Source organism: Tupaia chinensis, unplaced genomic scaffold, assembly GCF_000334495.1.
Source record: "Tupaia chinensis unplaced genomic scaffold, TupChi_1.0 Scaffold000274_1, whole genome shotgun sequence".
Lineage (NCBI taxonomy): Eukaryota > Metazoa > Chordata > Mammalia > Scandentia > Tupaiidae > Tupaia > Tupaia belangeri.
This window is the reverse complement of record NW_006159756.1, coordinates 4,077,254-4,095,756: the sequence shown is the minus strand read 5'-3', so window position 1 is coordinate 4,095,756 and position 18,503 is coordinate 4,077,254. Positions and strand designations below refer to the sequence as shown.

Genomic DNA, 18,503 nt, shown 5'->3' with positions numbered 1-18,503 from the left:
GACGCGAGCATGCAGATTGCTCTCCCCCAAATCTGTTCTCTCAGCCATCCTGAGATGATCTCACAGACTGCACACTCAGACACCAAGCAAGACAAAACCTGCATAATCCACAGGTACAATCATGCTCCTTCGCATGAACAGCTCACCTGGTAGCAGAGAACTTTTATAACTTAGGGTCTGCTTCACCTGCCCTCTGTCTTACAACCTGCTTAAAATTTTTATAAATATTTGTATTTAAGTATAATATACACAAAAAGTAAATACATTAGCATAACTCCTGCCTGGATCAAGAAACAGGAAATTCGGCCCAGTTGCAATGGCATGGTGGTGTCTCAGTTGCCCTTCAAGACTGAGAGCCATCTGGTTGGCTGTAAGTTTAGATCCCAGAGTTGACCTGAGAACACACAGGGCAGGTGTTCAGGGCTGAGGATTCTAAGGAGCTGGGGTCTCAGGAAAGAGGCTTGCAGCATGATGCGACCCGATGGACGGTGTTCTCTTGCTCTTTCTGTCTTTCTTCTGCATGTGCATACACATGCTCTCTATCAAAGAGAAGAAGAGGGAGTGGTGAGAAGAAATAGAGGATTTCCGGCTGTCCAGGGGCTTCTTTGAGGTCCTATTGCAACCACTAACTCCTACCCTCCTCTTCAAAAGTGGCCATCTGACTTCAATCATATTCATTTTGACTATTTCAGAACTTCATTTAAATGGAACCACACACAATGTAGTATGTGGTATCTAGCACTTTCGACTCAATGTGATGTTTGTAAGAAGCAGTTTGATCGTTTTCATTGCTGTGTACCATTTCACTTCTGAGTAACTCATAATGATCTGGTCCATTGTTTAGAGACATTTGGGTGCAGATCATGATGCGTAATGCTACTCTAATCCCTTCTGCAGGTCTTTTGGTTTACACCCATCTGTATTTCTACATACTTAGGAATGCAATTGCTAGAATCACAGGGTATGGGTAGGTTCCACTTTAGTAGAAATAGTTTAGTAGAAAGGGTTTTACAAAGTTATTGCACCGTGCCTCAATATCATTGTGCCTCCTGATAGCACAGGACTGACTGATCATAGCAGAGGGCCCAGGAGCTCATGGGTAATGGGCTGCCATGAGCAGCTGCCCATCTTGGGCACTCTGTAGGACTACTCTCCTGCTCGCCTGTTTCAACACTTGGCCCCCTAAGTTCATCCTCTCCCATATCTTGAAGCTTATGAATTCTGACTCCCTATAAACATTTCAGGCCTTCCTAGCACTGGTATGTGACTTACTGATCAGATACACTTTAATCATACTTTCCTTTCCCCACCCCCCATTCCACAGGGTTCAGTAAGAAGTATTCTGGTTTGGACTCCACAGAACTCATTCAGGTCAGCCCCAGTTTCTGGCCTCTCTGTTAAGGAGAGTAGGATGATCAGAGGTAGAGTTTGTCATACTGCGAAGAGAAGCAAGTGAACTGGAAGACAGGCAAATCAATGAAATTGGCATTTTTCTGTATTAATGGGCCCAATTTGTCCTGAGTTAATGGCAATTTACAGAATTTCAAGATGTCTATCCTTTTGAGTGGCCTGGCCATATTTTCTTGTACAGTGCATGTGTACGTGTGTGTGTGCGTGGTGTGTGTGTTACTGTCTCACAGCATCTGTTTATTTCCATGTCTGCAGCAAGTACTCTGCACCCAGAAGGAGGAAGTGATGAAGTCCCATGGCTGGTAACATGTGGTGAGTCACTCAGCTTCAGCATTTTTACTCCCACCTCACTGGGCTAAAGGAAATGGTAACAGCATTCGGTGACTTGGGCTGTGTCCACATGATTGGAAACAATCTGAGAAGTGAGTCACCTCAGTTGAGAAAGCAGTTAAGTCATTGGGAGAAGAAAATAACTGAAGCTGGTTATCTGGCATGATGAAAGGGGAGCAGCTCACTGTTGGGTCACATTCTACGCTTTCCAGCTGGTCATTGTGACTCAAACCGAGGCTGGCCTTGCCTACACAGTTGCTTTTAGCAGTTTTGACCCAGACTATGTCCACACAGCACTAAAGCCATCTGGTAAGTTACTCAACACAATAACTCAAAGAATCAATGAACTGTTTGCCTCAACAGTAATTCTATCCTCATGACCGTTTTATGGAGATCCCATAAAACACCACCATTGCCATTGTCAAGGGAGCCAAGAGTTGGAGGGACCATCCCACTCATAGTGCATTTAATGCCTAGAGACTCAGTGACTTCAGGGAATTCTAGAACCTATTATTGGGGATGGGATGGAGGGACAGTGGTTAGGTGGAGTTCAAAACTGTGATAACTAAATATTTGCTTTTGTCCAAGTTTATTTAGTAAATGACCTCAAAAAAATAAACTTTGAATTCTAGTCTCTTAGAGGTCATCAACCCAACTCCTTGATTTTAGACATAAGAAAAGGGGGATCCAGAGAGCTACGAAAACGTGCACAAGCTCACATGGGTAAGAAGTGAATGTTTATGTGACTACATTCAACCACACCTGTGGTTTCCAGTGAACATGTTCATGAACTGGGAGATCCAGCTACAATTGAGGCACTTGTGGTGGGGTTATCCAGAGGAATGGGATGTGAAACAGAATGATCTCAGCACCGGGGAACTTCTAATCCTTTCGAAAGCACCTTCCCTGCATCCTGCTGCCTTTACCTGCTGGAGTTCTCATCAATCTCCGAAGAACAGCAGTGTCCTAAAGTAGGGGAAGGTGTACGATGCGACATTGGCTAGAGTATATTTATGACCTGAAGTGTGCTCTAATTGTGCAGATATTCCCATAAATGTTATTTTATTAAGTCGAGCTACAGTAAATCTGTCATCTCCATAAGTAACACCACAGTGCATCTGTAGGTAAGCTCAGAACACTGCCGTGAGCCATGCTGGGCTATTAGCTTCAGCTCTGTGTTGTTATCTGTACAGTTACAGCATCTCAGGGGCACAACTGAGGTACTGAGTTTACGAGATTTGGTTCCTTACAGATGCCTTTATCCCCCCACCCCCAATTAACAGAAATTGTTATGAAAGATGAAAGCAAGAAAACCAGAGAACCCTAAATATTTACTCCCTCTAGCAGGTTTGGAAAACAGCTTGGGGCAGCATAGAGAGCTGGAACAAGGAGTTAAGCATATTGGGTTCTTTCCCTCTGCTTGTCATCTGCTCATCCTATGAAAAATCACTCTGTGTTTCTGGTCTCCCTCCACCATCTTTAAAAGGGCAACATGTTCATTTGCCTCCATAGTAAACAGAGAGGTCCTGCAAGCCAGGGCATTTAGTTCTTACAATAAAAGCCATAGCAACTGAGTGGATTCTACCCCTTAGTCTAACTTCCTTTGACCATTCTCCAATGAGTAACAATGTGGCCGGCAGAGAATCCATAATCCATCACCCTTTTCCAGGAAAAGAGAGGAAAGGAGGATAATTTATATGTTCACCCCAAGAGAAATTCAAGACAAGTCACTTTCTGAGACTGGCAGATGACATAATAGTTAAATCACTGAACTCCCACGTAGTCAACCACAGTTCAAAACCTGGACCCGGTGGTTTAAAACTCATAATGGGCATGGATGTATGCATGCCCAAGATCCTGAGAGAAGAATGGAGGAGAAGGGATTGTGGCATAACCATCTCCCCTGGTGTGTAATTTCTTGCTTTCTGTCTCTCTGTCTCTAGTAAGTGTAGCGAAAATCTCTCTTAAAAAAAGTCACTATCTAGTATCTAGGCACTTTATTGATGAATCGGGATGACTAATTATCTACCTGTTGTGTAGAAGCCAGAGTATTACCAACATCTTAGCATTCCTTAGAATATTAGAAATTTTCCAGAGCAAGCTGGCGATGTTTAAGATCAAGTAGATCCAGTACTAGTCATTACACTACAAAACTGATCATGACCCACCATTTCTGGGGTAAGCTGAGAGCATTCAGCAAAGGCTATCTTTGAAGGGTTAAAGATGGGAGGTATTTTCATTAGCATACAAGGTTAAATTAGTTATTGTCTACTATAGGAAGTCACATTTCATTGTTCCTAAGAAATAAGGCAAGATTTTTCAAGATTTGATTTGTTATCCAAGGAATCTCTCTTCTCCACCTTTTTAAAAAGTTCATTGCCAGGGAACCAGCAGTTAGCGTAATGGCTATGTCGCTGGATTCCCACGTAGTCGACCGCGGTTCGTGTCCCAGACCCGGTGGCTTAAAACTCACGCCGGGCGCGTGTGCGTGCGTGCCCAAGATCCCGAGAGGAGAATGGAGGAGAAGGGATTGCGGCGTGACCATCCCCCCTGGGGGGTGATTTCTCGCTTTCTGTCTCTATGTCTCTCTCTGTCTGTCTGGCGAGCGCACGTGCCCTACAGTGAAAATCTCTCCAAAAAAAAAAAGTTCATTGCCAGAGGTGTATGCACTTGCCAGAGAGAAACAGAGTGACAGAGAGAGGGAGGAAGCACACTGCAATGGAGTTTTGTCACACCACCATCAGTTTTCCATTTCTCTATCCCATCGAGATTTGGGGCACATATGCATGCAGGCACACACACATGCCTGGCATGGTTTTTCAGCTTCCAGGGCTGGGATTTGAACTGAGGTTGTCCATGTAGGATCTGGCTCCTAAACCATCATGGTACAGATTGGCCCTCTATAGTCTTTTCAGAGCATTATTGTGAAGTTCCCCACTCCTCTTTAAAAATAAAATAAAATAAAATAAATAACTTGAAAAGAAAGTGAACTGAGTTTGGAAAATGATGTGGGAGGGACGCAAATGAGAGTTTACAGACCCAGGGAAAATGTGCTTGAAGAGAAATGCCACAAACTAGGGTCAGCAGACATTAAATTAAGGACATGTCCATGGTTTGTCCAGATTGGTTAGAGCATGTCTCTTTGCAGCAATAAAAAACAAGAGACATTAACAAGCGATGATGTTAGATGGAATTAAGTAGCGTTCAAACGATGAAAGGGAAAATTAAGGAGCTAACCTTCCACTGCCCAGACAGTTTATTCAGTCAGTAAAAATACAAAGCTCTATTCCTCACATCCTTGCCTTCAATGGAAGGAAGTGGCTCTGGCAGGCCAGAAGCCAATGGCTGACACGTGCCCTTGGCCAACTGTCCTTTCAGGACCCTCCTGATGGCTTAGGGTGACTAAGTGGCCAGCTGAGTGCAATACGTTTTGACTGTGAATCCTGCCTTTCTAGGTGGTTCCCGGATGCAAGCAGTACCATACATCACTGCCGTTTTGCGGGCATGCCACCCAGATAGCATCCAAAAGATTGTAAACAGGATGATCCACAAACTAGAGGCAGCAGCTAAAAGCAGTGCAGTTCATGACCCTAAGCACAACGCCAAGACTCTAAATGGGATGTTGCAACAACAAAGCCGCCTGAAGATTCTAAAACACAATGGTGTCACGGGCACATTCATAAGGTGCCGTAACCTGTAACTGACAAGCACACCCGCTGTCATTTCTCCCTGCGCGCAGCACCCGTACGCTTCACTGGGCCTCCTGTTGCACTGCCGCCAGTTATTTGCATCCACAAGCAGGGGAGCAAGTATTCTGCACAAACAGACCCAGAGACATGTCTGACTCCCATAGTCCTTTGCAGCCAGCTACCACTGGATGATTTCCAATACTCAGTCACTGAGATTCTGACCATGATACGTAGACCATGGCAGATCTTAACGACCGCAATGTCGTCTCATGTTTTGATAACGTTTAACAGTTTGCAAAGTACTTTCACATACATTATCACATTTAATCCCAGTGAGGTTAATAATCTCTTCTCTATTTTATTGGTATTGTAGTGGAAAGAGGTCTGGAGTCAGAGAGAGAGAGATTTAAGGTCAAATCCCACTTCGGACATTCACAGGTTGACCAATCACAAATGATTTGCTTCGTTTCTCCCAACCACCTTTTTCTTACCTGTAAGATTTGGAATAATTTCTATTTCTGAGGTTTGTGGTGAAAATTAAATAACATATTTACTATGTTATTGTACACCCAGTACATAGAAGCACTATTAGTTTCTATTCACTTACAGAGAAAGAAAATGAAGTTTGAGAAGTTAAGATAGTTGCTCAAAGTAACAGTAAACTGCAAAACTGACACTTCATTTATTTTAGAAACATTATTGAACACCTACTACATGCCAGTGCCTTGGGCATAGATAAGTGGATAAGGCATCATTCTAGCTCCTGAGAAATTCACAGTGGGTGGAGTGCCGGAATCTAAAATGCAAATAATCAATTACAATCTAGTGTGATCTGAGAGGCAAAATGTGCTTAGAGAATGTCCTAAAGCTTTGAGTATACCCAGGAGTATCTACTCAGTGGACGAATCTGAAAAAGTGGAGCCTTAAAGGAGCCAACAGTAGAGTTACACATGAAATGGCATCTTGTCAGGAGGATGAAGTGAGGGGAGCATTCATGGAGAGAGTCAGAGGGGGTTGGCACATCTGCTATGGTAAGAGGGGAACCTGAAGAGACAGGTGAGGGGGAGATGGGAGGAGATAAGGAGGTAGGAGGGAGAAGAATGGAGGGATTTTCACGTAGTGCTGAGAGGTGTGGATCTTAGTCTAGCCCACACTTGAGAAAACCATGTGATGTTTTACATAGAGAGCCAGCCTAGTCAGATTTGCATTTTTGAAATTGTGGCAACACTGGGAAGATTGACTGGAGCATGGAGATAGTGGAGGCAGTAGCTCAATGAGAGATAATGAGGCTGTGAACTAAGAAAGTGGCAGAGCAGACAATTTCTAGAGATATAGCAAAGGCAGAATTGACAGGACGTGGCCATTGATTAGATGTCGAGGCATGAGAGACAGAGAAGAGTCTAGGACTCCCAGGTTATTAGCTTGGATGGCTGGGTGAATGGAGGTGCCTCTCAGTGCCACGAGAAGGGGAGGGGACTTAAAAGGACAATAATGAATTCCTTTAGACTTGTTGACTCTAAGACCCATGGACATCTAAGAAGAGATTTTCAGTAGAGAGTTAAAAATATGAGTCTGAAGCTTGGGAGAGGACCAAGGGTGAGATGCATCGATCCAGAGATAGTTGATTTTTAGATGGCAGTTGAAGCTCGGTTCATGCTAAGAAAATAGATCAGGAATAAAATAGGATCATGGGGAACACTAGGCTACACCAATGCTGAGGCACTGCAATGGGGACTGTCAGAGAGGTGGATGTACCAAGAAAAAGGATGTCTCAGAGGCCAGGAGAGATGAGCATGTTGTGATGGTGAAAGTAGAAGTTATCAAGTTCCAGTGAGTGCCCAAAGAAGACTGGAACTATTGATAACATGTAGTACAAATGGGGCAATGACTAAGTCACTTTGATAACTTCCCTTTTAGACAAAGTGATTTAAAAAGAACCTTTACTTTATATATTATATATATATATTTCCTTTCAAGTTTATTATTTCTTTCACAAGAGACAGATGGATAATATCCCCAACAGGGTCCTCATTCCACAATCCTCTAGCATCAGCTGACCCTGGATATCATGAACTTGTATGCCTGTGCACCTGATGTGCTCAGGGAGGTCTCCAGGTGTGAACCCAGGGCCTTACCATGTGGGTCAGTCTTGCAAAGCATTATGTTACTGCCACACCCCCATGCAGTCCCCAGTGTTTTATTTTTTACTCTGACCCAGTGTGGGAAAAATATTGTATATTGTGACCTGCAATAAAAGTTTCATGAAGCAATACTCATTCTCTGACACTGCATATTGTCATTATTCTATTCTATTCTGTATTTTCCATTCTATTCTAAATGCTGCTTGGGACTCAGTACTAAATTGATTTTATGTCCAACTAGTGGGTTTCAACCCACAGTTTAAAAAAGCAGAGGTTTAGACAAATATAATTTTCCCACAGGAGAGTTGTATAGAGCAATGTGTTAGGTTGAGGAAAGAACACTGGATTTTGAGAGAAGACACCTGATTTACAGCATAACTGAGCTACTTATTGACTGTGTGACCTAAGATGTGCCCATTAACCTCTATGTGTCTCTTTCATTATCTGTAAAATTCAGAAAATATATCAGCTGCAAAGGATCTTCTGGGGATCAAATAAGATAAAATGTGTGAATGCAAAGAATGTATGTCTAGAATAGTCTTGGTCTCACTAAAATTACACAAAGAAAGGGCAGAATGGTGCATAGTTCATCCCAGTTGGTTCTGACTCTCTTTTCTGAATGCTGGAGTCACATGTCTTAAGAATATTGAGAACCAGAAATGGCACCAAAAATAATTTAATTAGGCAAAACAGGTTATTGCAGCTACATTTACAAAATTCACAAAATTTACTTACCCAGAAGTCCTTGTGAAATCCACTCAGAACTTTGGTATTCTTATTCTAATCCTAGTCATCCTGATTTTCTGATTTGTAGCCAGAGTCCTCTATTAGAAAGACTTTCAATAAAGTCTTATAGGGAGACAAGATGATATAGACAGTTATTCTCAACACAGTGTGAAATGACAGCAGACAGAGTGCTGTGAAATATAGCAAGATGGGATCACTTAATACGGGCAATAATTCCTCTAAACTTCAGTAGGCCCTGGTGGTATCTGTATTGAGGTAGAATACAATACTCAACTTTTATTATTCAATCAATGAACTACTACATTTGGATACCCAATATGTGTATTGACTAGGCACAAGGAAGGCAAAGACAACCAAGGCATGCTTCCTGTTCTCCAGAAGTATACATGCATATGGATGAGACAGATGACTGTATATGTCATTTCCGTTAACATGGTACAACTAAGAGAACTGTGCATTTGAGCATAATAAGTTATGAATAGACCCTAAGAGAAAAAAAGAACATCCAGCTTAAAGCATAGTTCTGAACATGTTTCTTGGAGGATGTTTTGTCCAAGATGAGTCTTTTTTTTTTTTTTTTGGAGAGGTTTTTGCACCTGTGCTCATCAGAAAGACAGAGAGAGACAGAGAGACAGAAAGTGATAAATCACCTCCAGGAAGAATGGCCGCGCCACAATCCCTTCTCCTCCATTCTCCTCTTGGGATCTTGGGCACGCATGCACACGTGCCCTGTATGAGTTTAAGCCACCAGGTCCGGAACTCGAACAGCAGTTGACTACATAGGAGTCCAGCAACATAGCCATTATGCCAACTGCTGGTCCCTCCAAGATGAGTCTTAATGTAAGAGTTGACAAAGAGAGAAGGAAAAGGAATTTCAGAAAGAAAGAATAGCCTGAAAATGTCATGAAAGTGTGAAATCTTGTGTAGCATATGAAATATTTCTAGAGCATAAGAAAAGGTAACTATAATCTAGATATAAGGGATAAGGAGGGTCACACTACTGAAAGTCTTCTGTAGCAGGTCAAGGTGTGTAGAGTACATTGCATTGGCCAGTGGAAACCACTCATGGCAATGATTGTGCTAGCAAACTCATGTAAGAAGTTAAAGGTGGGTCAGGAACAGAAGAGGATGATTGGAGTGGTGCAGGAGAAAGGTTGAGGGCCTGAGTGAGAGAAATAATAGGGGCATGGAAGACGAGATAGATTTTTGAAAAATTTTTAATTGCCAGAGAAAGGGATGGGGGGGAGAGAGTATGTGTGTATGAGAGAGAGTACTCCCCAGTGGGAGTAGACATTCCACAATCCTTTTTTGTTTTGTTTTATTTATTTCTCCATCTCATCAGAATTTGGGGCATGCATACACATGCTTCTGGCATGTTATTCAAACTTCCAGGGCTGGAATTCAAGCCAGTAGGTCATGTGGGATCTGACTCCTCATGGACTGTGTTTACTCACTGTGCCACAGGGCTGACCCAAAAATATTTTTGATGACATATTTAGAAAAGGAGGTTGAGACCAGGTAATAAATGCTCCTCTACAGGGACAAAAAGTGGATACTGCTTTCCAATGCCCAGTAACATCGACCTCCTTGAGCTAAGGATCTAATTGAAAGAAATTAAGTCATGTGTACAAAGCATCATAATACAAAATAGAAGATATTGGGTGTCAAAAGAAAGATGTAGATATGTGACTGTGGGAGTCAGAGGGAAGAGGCATAACTTTCAATCGGATGTTTCAGGGAACTCTTTAAGAAAGAAGTGGCATTTGAAGCCGATATTGAAAACTGCCTAAAATTTTGCTATACTTTGGAAAAAGGAAAAGGCATTTCTGGTGAGAGGAGGATCCTGAGCAGAGGTATAGGATGCCTGACGGTATAGTCGAGGAATAACAACATAGGCTGTGGAGTCACACAGACAAGGACTCAACTGGCTCTGTCACAATCTAACCATAGATTTAAAGGCAATTTACTTCACAGAGCCTTTTTCTCTTCGTTTGGTACAATAGTTATAATTTATTTTAGGGGATTGTTGTGAGAATTTTAAAATTTTGCTCTTAAAATGATTTCTTGGTTATAGTAAAATTAACTTTTATCAGTGACTTTTATACTTTCAGGTTACTAATTGGCATCCTTTTCTTTCCATTTAAAGAATTCCCTTTAGCATTTCTTGTAAGGGAAATCTAATGATGATGAACTCTCACAGCTTTTGTTTGGGAAAATCTTCTCTCTCCTTCACTTCTGAATAGCAGCCTTGCCAGGTATTGCATTCTTGGTCGGCAGTTCTTTTGTTTGTGTGTGTGTTTGTTTTGTACTTTGAACATATCATTCCACTCTCTCCTGGTCACCAAGGTTTCTCCTGAGAAATACACTGATTCTTGCACTAGTTCCCTTGTATGTGATGAGTTACTCTTCTAGTGTTGTCAGAATTCTCTGTCTTTAACTTTTGAAAGTTTGATTGTAATGTGACTTGGGGAAAAATGTTTTTATATGTAATCTATTTGAAATTATCATGGATCTAGATGTGCATTTCTCTCTCCAGATTTGGGAGTTTTTGTTATTTTTTCTTTTTGTTTATTTTATATTTTTTTCAACTTTGCCAGAGGCTGGGTGTGCTCATCAGAGAGACACAGAGAGAGTGACAAAGCACCCCTACCCCATAGGGGGATCCCTTCTCTGCCATTTCTCCTTTCAGGATTTTGGATGCCCTGCACACACACACCCAGTGTGTTTCTCAAGCTGCTGGGTCCAGGATTTGAACTGAGCAGCTGGCCATGTGAGATCCATCCACCTTAATCACTGCACCACCAGTTGGCCCTGTAATTTCTTTAAACAATTTTCTACCATTCTCTTTCTCTGTTCTTCTGGGACACTCATAATGCATATATTGACTAACTAGATGGTGTATCAGAATTCCTGCAGAATTTCTTCATATCTTTAAGTTCTTTTTTTTTTCTTTTTGTTTCTCTGACTGGATAATTTCAAATGATCATTCTTGAAGCTGTTTTGATTATTTCTTCTGCTTGATTAAGTCACTAGGGGAGCTCTTCATGGAATTTTTGAGGTCAATGATTTGCTTCTTTAGCACCAGAATTTCTGCTGAGTTCTTTTTTATGGTTTCTACCTCTTTGGTGGCCTTCTTTATTTTGTTTGTGTATTTTATTTTCCTGATTTTTTAAAAAAATGATCTATTTGTATTCTCTTAGAGTTCACTAGGCTTCTTTGAAATTTTATTTTGAATTCCTTTCAGGGAAATTCATAAATCTTCTTTTTGCTGTTGTTATTGTCGTTATAGTATACGTGCACTGACGAGAGAGAGAGGAAATGAGAAAGCATCCTCCAGTGGGGATGGCCATACTTCAATCCCTTCTCCTTCATTCTTCTCTCAGGATCTTGGACATGCATGCACTTGTGCCTGGTGTGTTCCTCAGTCCACCAGGTCTGAGACTCAAACTACACTGTTGGCCATGTGAGAGCCAGCTGACTTAACCAGCACACTCCCAGCTAGCCCTTAAATCTCTATTCCTAGTGTTAGTTACTGGTGCTTCATTTTGTTTCCTTGGTGGTATCTTGTTTCCCTCATTGTGATATTTGTGTTCATACATTAGTGTGAACACATTTGAAGAAGGTAACAAAGACAGTGAAGAAGCCAATCTTTACAGATTGACTTCAACAAGGAAAACCTCTCACCAGTCATCTCAGTCAGAATCTAGAGATTCTGAGCAAATTATCTGACATGGTCCACAAGTGGGCTTATAAATGAAGTACTTGGGTGGGCTGGCATCTGGTTGAGAATATGGGAAGCCCTGACCATCAGGTCTACCAGGAAAGGTCTATGACAAGCCTAGAGCCTAGGTCCATGAGTCAGGAGCCTGTGTTCACAGGAGACAACCTCGAGCTTAAGTCCACAGGGACTAACCTAGTGCTGGGATGAGCCTTGAGCCTGAGTCTGCAGAACTGGCCAAGCACTGGATTGGGCCTGGAGCATGGGTCTATGGGGAAAAATCTGGAACCTGAGTTCTGAGAGGAAGTCTGGCTCTTACAGCCACAGAGGCCAACTTGGAAATCAGGGCTATAGGTATGATTCTGGGGCCTGGGTTTGTGGAGGCCAGCCCAGTGCTATGGTTCACTGGGATATATCTGGACTCTGGATCTATTAGAACATGTGGCAGAAGGGACTGGCCTGAAAGTGGGGTCTGTAAGTTCCAGTCTAGCACCTGAAGCCATTGTAGTCAGCCTAGAGCTGGGCCCATGGGTGCTGACGCACTTGGTGTGGAGCTGGAGACTATGCCCGTGGATACTGGCTTACCATCCAGGGCTGTAGGAACTACTCTGCAATTTCAGTGGCTGGTCTGGCAATTGATGGGCCTAGATACTCCATCTATGAGGCTGGCCTAGAATCTGGCTCTTCTGGTGCTTGCCTGATGCCTGAGACCACGGAAGCTGTCCTAGAACTGGAGCTTACAAATGTCAGCCTGGTGCTAGAATAGGTCTAAAGTCTAGGGCTGTGGGGTTGATCTGGCGCTGCGCTGGGTCTGTGGCTATGGAGACTGTCCTAGTACTGGAGTGGACTAGATCATAGGTCAGTGGCTACTGGCCTTGTGCTAGGGAAGGCTTGGAAGCAGGGTTTTCAGGTCTTGGTCTTATATCTAGGGCTGTGGGGGCTAGTCTGAGTCTGTGGAAGTTGGCCTACAGCCTGGGGCTCTGGGGTTAGCCTGGCAGAGGCAGACTTAGAGGATCAGTCCATGGGTGCTGACTTGTAATCTAGGACAGCAAGGGCATTTGGTTTCACTGGAGGCGGCCCAGAGTTGGGGTCTGAGGTAAGCCCAGTACTCATTTCATTTTCCTTCCTCCAAGTAGAAAGTATATCATGCTGCCTGGGAGAGCAGGGATATAGGTAATGTGAAATTGTCCCTCCTACCCTCTTCAATGTGTCTTTTCTTATATCTGTGTTATGCCCAGGTGCTGCGATCTCTCACCTGGTTTCCTTAGCTCTTGTGAAGGTATTTTCATGTGTGTATAGCTGTTTAAAAAGCTATTTTTGCAGGGGATGAGTACTGGAGAGTTCTACTCCTCCATCTTGCTGATGTCACTCCTATTGTGAGGATTTAATGAGGTAATGTATATACTGTGATTGACTCAAAGCCAGCAATCTATTCGTGTTTTCACAGAAAGAGTGGCCAACAGTGTCAAATTCTGTAGAGAGATCAAAGAGTAAAAGAACTAAGGAAAGGTCACAAAATTTAGAGGATGAGCATGTACTTATGATAGGAAGTGATCAAGAAAAGTTGAGTTACTTTCAAAATAATCTGTTTAAGAAGACAGGGAATTTTTAAATAAAATTCAGAGAGTTTAATCTAAAATTAAGTTTTTAAGTATAAGTAATATATGTAGATACTTTTCCTTCCCTGAGATAGAGCTTAATTCTCCCCACTCCTCCTTATAGGCAGGACATAGTGTCTGGCTTCTAAAGAACAGAATTTGGAAAGAGAACAAAATAGTGACTTTACAGTAGAGAAACTTGACAAGTACCACCTACCTTAACCAAGTGATAAAGGTCAACATCCCCAGTGATAAGTCACATGGATATAATGCCCACTGATATGCTGTGATGATAAGGGCAATTCAGCTCTGCGGTAGTCTTTTCCAAAACTCATAACCCCAGATGAATATGAGAAAAACATCAGACAAACTCAAATCGAGGGACATTCTATAAAATATCTCACCACTACCCTTCAAAACTGTCAAGGTCATGCAAAACAAGGAAACACTGAGAAACTGTCATAGGCCAGAGACGAGGGAGACGCAATGACTAAATGCCATAGGACATCCCGAATGGGATTCTGAAATGGCCAAAGGGACAAAAGGACATGAGAATGGAAAAACTGGTGAAATCTGAATAAAATCAGATTTCAGTTTCATTTAGTTAACAATGTGGTACCAATGTTTTTTTTTAAAGTTTATTTATTTATTTCTTCTGAGAGAGACAGACAGACAGACAGTTGACCCCAACAAGATCTTCATGCTAGAATCCATCCACACCCTCAGGCAGGACAGAATACAGGCACACACATGTTCCCAGTAGGTACAGGGTGGCCTCGGGACACAAATACAGGACCTTTGCATGTGGAAGAGCATTGCATTACCACTGTACCACCGTCTGGCCCCAACCAATGTTAATTTCTTAGGTTTAACACATAGACCAATGATTACATAAGACGTCAAAATAGTGCAAATTAGGTATAGGACTTAATTCCTATACTGTCTTTGTTACTTTTCTGTAAATCTAAAATGATTTCAATATAAAAGCTTATTTTAAAAAAAAATGTAGACAAAGGCAGGGTTTGGGGATAGTGCCTCCTAGGCATGAACAAATTCAAAATATGAAGTATCTAGTCCCCTACTTCCCCAACCTCTCCCTCCTCACTCTCCTCAAGAAAAATTTTTCCATTAGTCCATTATTACAGTACAATGGAATGTTCAATTTCACACTGTGTGTGACATTCCATGCCAACTAGAATAGTTAATGCAAGTTTACATTTATGACTCTGCTTGGGTGTGAATTATTGTGTTTATGAAAATCTCCATATTAATGTCTGATTGTAAATCATTCTGCCGGCTCCCTTTATTAATAGCTCAATCCCCACTACTCACTGCTGCAAGCCATTCAAATTACTGCGACTGTACAGGAAGGGACCTGCTTCCCATTTGTTTACCATGTACATTTAACCATCCTGGGCTTTGCACCAAAGCCGTCGTCCTCTGAACTACTACTAGAGTCAGTTATATTTGACTGTGTTTCTCCGTGGGTGAGTTTGGGCCGCTCTTCTGAGTAAGAGCATTTATTACTCTCTGTTCCAACATTCCTTGCTCTTTAGAAATGCCTGCTGGAAAGTGATTTTTGGCATGGTTTCTGGAGTCAGATAAATTTGGGTTCAAATGCATGATCTTAGTAAGTTATTCCATCTCTCCGAGTCCCGGCGTTCTCATCTACAGTGAGAATCACAACACATATCTTCTAGACTGGTTATGAAAATTAAATGTGGTGATGTATGAGAAGTTGTTAGGAAGTTCCTGGCACGTAGAAAGCCCTCCAAGGTCTTTTTGTTGTGACGATTACACTAAAAATAATGATAACAATATTAATAGTGGATATAATAGAAAGAATTTTGGACTGGCAGCTAGAAGGTCTATCAACAAACTAGACTGATAATCTTGAGAAAAGCAGTCCATATCATTGACCCTTTCTGAGTTTTCACTTCTATAAAATGAGGAGGCAGCCTTTCTTAAGGTTTTCTTGCCGGGCTGGCATTTTATGCTCTATGCATAAAGCAACTGTCCACCTTTATTGCTTTTCTATTCCCTCCCCTCTCCTATCCCTTTCTCCTTGGGTCAGACATGCCTCAACTGGAGCTCACAGATTGTTCAGGAAGGAACCAGTCTTAGTTTTCTCATGCTTCCTCACATAACAACTCAAATCAGACCCCCTACCCCAGACCCCTTCCTGGCAGGAGGGGAAATATGAAATCTCAGCAGGCAAGAAGGTTTTTTATGCTTCTGTAAATCATTAAAGTGGCCAATATTTTCCTTTGCTGCACTTCTCTCACCTCACAATATATTTTTTTTTTCCTGCAGTGAAATCCATTCCCCCAGCCTGGAAATGTGGGCACTTTATAGAAAATCTTTAACTTGTACCAGCACAAATGGATGGGTCCTATTTCCTGTCTGTAGGTTCATGGTGTTGCAAAGGCATTGCCAAAAACTATTGACGGAGATGTGAAAGCAAAAATAGCTGGAAATGAATGTGAGCACATTCACACGTACATTTACAAACATGATCGAGTTCATGCTTTTTTTCCTTTTGTTCTTTTTTAGTTTATCTATTTAGTTCTTCCATGAGAAAGTATGGGAGAGAGACACACACACACATAGGCATCCTTAATAGAGTCCTCATGCTGCATTCCACCCCCATCCTCAGCCTGGAGAGCACAGGGAGGTCTTGGGACATGGTGTAGGACCTTCTCAAGTCTGTCCAGCATTGCAGAGTGTTGTGTTACTACTGTGTCACTGACTGGCCCTCAAGTCCACACTGAAAGGGAGAGATTCCACAGAATTACCTGACCCAGTGGAGAAGCTTGACAAGTACCACCTACCTTAACACTCAGGACCCTGATGAACTGGAGAAGGGAATGAAGGATCTACTCCAACAATAAGAATTGAGGGGCCGTAGTAGACCTTAGATCCCTATTATGTCTCTCTGACCCTCATGCCCTGCTGCTGGAAATAGCACCCTAAAAAAAATCACTGCATTATGGACTTTTAAAAATGAAAAACAGACAAAAAAAATGACATTCAATACTCTGGAATTCTCTTTTAATAATACGATGCTTCCTAATAATGTGTGTGCTTTCTGGTTTACAAAGGACTTTTTGGAGTACATATAATGTCCTGTGTAATCTTCATAATGAATTTGTAAGGAAACTGTGGGTACCCCCATTGTATAGATGATGAAACCGAGGTCCACAGGGCTGAAGTGACTTGTTCAGCCTCACATAGTTAGCAAGTAGGGGTTCAAGCATAGGTCTCTTGATTTCGGTCCCACTCAAGCGCATTGCCTCCTGGGAGTGTTCTGAAGTGAGGGTATGAGCTAGGCTTGCTTCTGCTCTCCTAGTTAGTGTGAAAAAAAAAAAAAAAAAAAGCAGCAATGGGGCCTGAGCAGCAGGGGAGAGGAGGCATTGATGAAGAGGGTGAGGTGCCATGATGAGCAGGAGGACAAACATCACCCACTCTGTGTACACTCACCCCGCCTGCGGGGCCCAGAGAGACTGTCAGGATCCTGGGGCCTGGGCTTTCACCCACATCTGATCTACCTGTTCAGCGGATTTACTCCCTGGGTGACCTATTTGTGCCCCATTTCCGTGTCCTTACGAAGGGAGTGATCTTACTGATCTTACTGATCTCGCAGAGCATTGCTGAGGTAGCTGGCAGACAAGGTGTGTCCTTCCTTCTTTCCCTCGCTCCCTCTGTTTTTTCCTCCTTTTCTTCCTCCCCTCTTCCCTTCCTTTCCATCTTCTTTCCTCCTTTCTTCTGTCCCTCCTTCCTCCCTCCCTTTCTCCCTTCCCTTCTTCTCTTTTTTCCCTCCCTCCCTCCTTTCCTTCTTCCTTTCTCCTTTCCTCTTTTACTCTCTTCTGACATTCCCTCCCTTCCGTTTTCTCTGCATTCATTGGTAATTTTCCACCCAAATAACCCAAATCTTTTCATTTGAAAAGCCCGAATTGTCCAAAGGCCCCTTTACTATTATCCTCCAGATCATTTCCACCATGGTGGTGGCCTGGTGGCAAGCTGGCCCACAGCCCCTAAGACTAAGGGACCCTGGGCCTCCTCTCATCTCCAGCAGAACTGACCCACCATGACACCAAGGTGTCCCCAGTGTGCCCAGCCTATGGTCGTTGCTACCTCCTTTCTAGTTTCAGGCCTCTGGGCTCTGACCAAGGGCGCCCCTTTGCCTCCCCCACCACAACTTGGACTCCCAGAGCAGGACTCCTAAAGCACCGTGATCCAAACACTGAGAAGGAGTCAGCTGGGAGCCAGGAGGGAACTCATCAGGTTTCCTTGGTGGAGGAGGCGGAGCAGCTCAGTCCTGGGCACAAGGACAACCCTCTCTCCATGCTGGAGGCCACCTCAGCCCTCCACCCTGCAGAGGTCCGGAGCTGAGATCGCCCCCCGCCCCACCACCGTGCTCCCGCCTTCCGCGCTGATCCTGGCCTCAACGCAGTTCGCGCGCCCCTTCACGCCCTCCTTCCCTGCGCGGCGCGGATCTCCTGGAGGTGAGAGGAGAGTGGCTGTTTTCTTTCTGTTCCCTCTTAGATGTTCTGTTTGTTGAGCGAATTGTTTTCTTCCTGGCTCGGAGCTGGCGCTGACACGGTCACCCGCGCTAATTAGCGAAGCCAGCTTGTGCGGCGCTCCGGTTTTTCTGCGCTCCGCAGTGTGAGTTTCTTTTTTTAAACATGATCAATACCCTCTCCGGCTGGGCTCCCTCGCACACTCCCTATTGTTCTCCTGTTTGCATTGTACCCGAGTCCTGGTCAAGGACTCAGGGAGCCTCCGAAGACACGCTTTTCTGCAAAGCTGGCGTTCAGCCTGGAGCTGGGGGGGGGGGGGGGGCCCGTGCGGGGGCCGCTGTCGGCGGGTG

General features: G+C 43.3%; 1 long non-coding RNA gene across 1 annotated transcript; it reads right to left on the bottom strand.

The window, feature by feature from the left end:
• Positions 1-308: 308 nt before the first annotated feature.
• Positions 309-13,391, bottom strand: LOC102467878 (uncharacterized). The gene is made up of 3 exons (XR_334752.1): positions 13,291-13,391; positions 8,306-8,419; positions 309-539 (listed from the first exon to the last, which is right to left on the bottom strand). It is a non-coding gene; the product is annotated as an uncharacterized LOC102467878 (long non-coding RNA).
• Positions 13,392-18,503: the final 5,112 nt, after the last annotated feature.